Raw genomic sequence first — 4,342 nt, 5'->3', positions numbered from 1 at the left:
CTGTTTCTCGGAAGCCGTGAGAAAACTCCTCCACTTCTGGGTGAGAACCCTGTTAGAAAAGTCCCGCTGGCCGAGAGACGTCGCGGAAAACGGGCGCAGAAAGGCAACTCGGGTGTATTTAGGTCTTCAGAGCGAGGCCCCTCCCGAGTTCTGCGGGAGTCACTGCCAAGCGAGTGTCCTTCTCGGAGCGCCGCGTTCGAGGTGCCACAGGGATTTCACGTGTTGTAGCCTTTGTTCTGGCGTCACTTCTGTGTGTCTCCTGAGAGGAGCATTTTTTCCCCTGCGCCCCTTTGGCCACTCACTGCCCTTGGGCGACCTTTCTTCTCCGGATGCCACCCCCCCCCCACCCCCGCAATCCATCTGTCAGCTCTCCTTTGCTTTGGTTTCCTGCATTGAGCAGGGGGTTGGACTCGATGGCCTTAGAGGCCCCCTTCCAATCCTGTTATTATTCTTTGATTTTTTTTTCACTGCGGTCTCTTTGGCAGATGATGGGGAGGGAAAGGACGGATCCTCGAGGGGACTGGCCAGGCCTGTATGCGTTGCAACGCAATGTATCGGGGACTTACTGTTTTGGGGCGGGGGCACCGACTCCAGGAACGGGCGGGGGATTCTGGGAAAGGTGGCCTCCAATGCGTGAAGCTCTGTCCTAACTCAGGCAAACAGCTGCCGAACGGACTTCCCAAAAGGGGATCGGTTCCCAGACCTTGCCGGGCAAGCGCCCCCTCCCTTCTCCGCACGGATCCCGCGGGGAGCCGCCACCCAAGCGCCTGGATGCGTCTCGAAGGCTCGCCTAGAATCAGACTCAGAAGCTGCTGGGAGGGACCGAAAGCGAGTTGGAGGAGCCGAATGGCTGCAAGACCAGTTACTGCATAGGTTGACTGGAGAGACCCCTTCCTATAGAAGGGGGAGAGACATAGGGCTACCTTCCTCCGTTCCCGCGCAGAAATTAACGGGACCTTAATCCCCCCTCCCCTTTCCAAACTTGCCCGCCGCAGAGCGAGCAACAAATTAATGACAATTCCCAGGAAGCGGAGTGAGGGTGACCGCTCGCACCTTACGGCTTGCCAATGCCCCTGCACTGGATGTTATCCGATTTTTCACAAATTAATTGATTGATTAATGAAGTTTCCTGCTGCGGCGTCCTGCCTGTCATCATATCTGACTTGGGAAAAGTAAACACCTCAAAAGGGCCCGCCAGTCTCGCCTTTGGGCGTGGGAAGGAGGACGGCCTCCCTTTCTTTTGCCTGGGGGAGTGGAGCTGAGCGTGTGGGGCTGGGGGAAGGGAGGGGAGAGGAGAGGAGAGGAGAGGAGAGGGGGGGCTGGGGAAGGAAAGGGGGCCTAGAAGACGCCCAGCAGGGATGTATAGACGCCCCTTCCGCTTCGCGGTGGAGTTCGAGCCCTCTCGGGTATCCTACTGGGCATTGCCTCAGGCGATGGCCCGGCTGGCGGCCCCCTGGGCACCTGCCCCTCCGCCCTCCTTCAGCCTCGCCGGTCCACCCAGCCTGAATGCTTGCTTTTCTATGGGAAGTCCCGCCTGAGACTCTTCGTGTTGTGTGCATATCTGTCTAGGTGTGAGTGAGTGAGTGAGTGAGTGTGGGTCGTTTGCACCACAGGCAACAAAGGGGTGCCTTACAGACCAGAAAGTTTCATGTGGCACAAGCCCTTAGGGATGGTGGCCCACCCTGCATCAGGCTTTGTGTGTATCCTGTGTGCATGTTGATCTTCCCGGTCTTCTAAAGTGGCCTTAGCTGGCCTTCTCAGACCTTCTCCCATCCAGGCACGGAACAAATTCCAACTCCTTTAACTTCAGCATCAGATCCCTTCACGCCACGGCCTGGGACGGCCACAGCCCCTTCCGCATATATTTTATTTTATTTTGCCTACTTTATTCCTTGACGCTCGCACAAGATACACACTTTTCTCAGGAAGAAAAAGTTGCTGACGGAAACAATGAGTGCGTTTTATTTTTTAAAGTCACCCCCCTTCGCCCCCCCCCAAAAACCCCTGCGAAAACAGCGTGACTCGGTATTTACTAAAAAGTAAAAGCCAGGGGAACGGAAGGACATGATGTTTCTCCCTCCCCCGCCCACCCCCCACCCCTGCACCCAGATCCCGAAAGTCGAGACCAGGAGATCCCCGTAGAGGCTTGAACGTTTCGGGCACATCTTGGTCCCCTGGGAAGTATACCAATGGGGTTTGTTTCCCCCGGCATCCCTCCCCCTTTCAGTTCTCTGCCGCCGCGCCAGGATGGTAAAAGGTGGCAACACGCGCGCCTATGTCACAGGCGGCGTATTTATGAGTGGAGCGTGCGGGAGAAGGAAGGGGGACCGGACAGTTATTTCGTTTCTCCGGAAGCATTAGTAGTACAGTATGGGTCCCGTAAGAGACTGATCTGCATAGACGGCCGGAATAACTTTTCTACCTCTTACTTTTCTCCCCCACCCAACGACGACTGTCCAAGTCGGTGGGTTCTCGGTGCGCTCCATCATCACGTTTTTTTTTTTAAGTGGGCATTTTTCCGGGTCTACAAGCAGCCCGATCCTGAAAAGGTTGCTTCGGACTTGGTGCTCCCAACAGGCAGGCATGGCCGGGACTGCGCCCTCACTCAGACCTCGTCCAAAGAGAGAGAGAGAGAGAGTCTGCCTCCAGCATAAATCCCAGCGCCAGAGCCGGGTGGTTTACAGGCTGACAGCTCCGGAATTTGGGAATCGGCTGGCAGAAGGGGTGTGGGGGAGGAAGAGAGATTGGCGTACAATTAATATATATTTCATATCTCAACACATCTGCCCCGACATCATCTCTCTTCCCTCAGTCGTTAGACAAACAAGAATCTCTATATCATATTACATATTAGTCTCTTTAACTGATCATTCATAGTCGTATACATAAACCTTTCCATCTAGAAGGTATGTAAATAGAAACAGTATGTTACTACTGTATCAATCTATAATATAAACAATATAATTTTGAGCACATTAGCAATATTACTCGTTTACTCTCACTAGCGCAATGCTGATTTGGGCATTCATGGGCACGAACCTCTCGTATGTATCTTTCTGCCTCCCCTCTTTTTATCTGCCTTGCCTGATATGTCCATATCCGGGTATTCCGTAACGCCTTGAATTAAAGAAGGCAACAAAGATGTCGGTTCCTTCCCCCCCCCCTTGAAGATGATGCTCATATATGAACTTCCCCCATTACTGATATCGTTATTGTTGTTGTTTCCGCCGCTGTATGTATGGGTGGATGAATGGACTGATTTAGGTAGGAATTACGCCACGAGTTCTGTGTGCGGTCTCGAAGCATCCAGGGTAAGTTAAACGCGCCCAGGGTTGGCCTCTGAAAACAGGTGCCAATGCCGTGCTGCGGGTCTGCTCTGAAATAAACCATACGGAGTTCGATGGCTCTTACTCTCTGGACAGTTCCCGGAAGACCGCAGCCTAATTTCCGCTTTTTTCCTGATATTGTCAAGACTAATGAAGAATCGCAACACACCGATCGCTTCATTTTTCTTTTGTTTTCCTCTTGCCGAATGTATTGGTCGCCGCTCTGCCTGCTTATCCTTTTTATCTATGGAGCGACACACATAAATACAGGGATGGATATCGATGTACATGCATTTCATCCATCTCTTCAGGTAGATAGGTAGATCTGTCTAAAAACACGTCTGTCTAACTGTACGGAGACACACACTGTATATCCATAGGTACGTCCTTATCTATCCATCTACGAATCCACACAGGTACTCTGTATATAGATACCTGCAAACAGAAAGCATTTCCTCTGTTGAGGTAGGCAAACGGGCGCAACACACCTGTTTCTGTATCTTTAGGTCTCTCGGCCTGTCTACCCAAAGATCTATTTTTATCTGTCGAGGCAGACAGGTGACAAATGACTCCGATCTCTCTCGAAAGTTGGACTGCCTATATCTGCATGTATCTACATAGCTGTGCTCCTTTTGGGACAGCTGTATTTTACTCGTCTGTCCGTCTCTCCGCAGAGATCCCACTGCCTTTCCCCCTGGTTCCTCCCGCAACCGGCCCGCACACGTGTGAAGGCTGGGAGGGGGAGCAGCACCTGCAGGAGGACTGCTTCGGGCTGCCCTCCCCCCCCCCCCGCCCTCCAACCTCTCCAGGAGAAATGCTAGGAGCCGCATTCCTCATGGTGGGTCTGGAGAGGACTTTGCCTTTTCGCCCCCTCCCCCTGCCATCGCTACCCCGCTGGAGGGCACAAAGGGTTCTTCCTCCGCTGTAGGAGGAGGAGGAGGAGAGAAGGACCCTCCCCCCCCGACCTCCCCCCCCCCGCCGCGCTCCTGTCACCTAGAAACAAGTCATTGCAAAGG

The sequence above is a fragment of the Pogona vitticeps genome, chromosome 1 (genome assembly GCF_051106095.1).
Source record: "Pogona vitticeps strain Pit_001003342236 chromosome 1, PviZW2.1, whole genome shotgun sequence".
Classification (NCBI taxonomy): Eukaryota; Metazoa; Chordata; class Lepidosauria; order Squamata; family Agamidae; genus Pogona; species Pogona vitticeps.
This window is presented reverse-complemented; position numbering follows the sequence as displayed.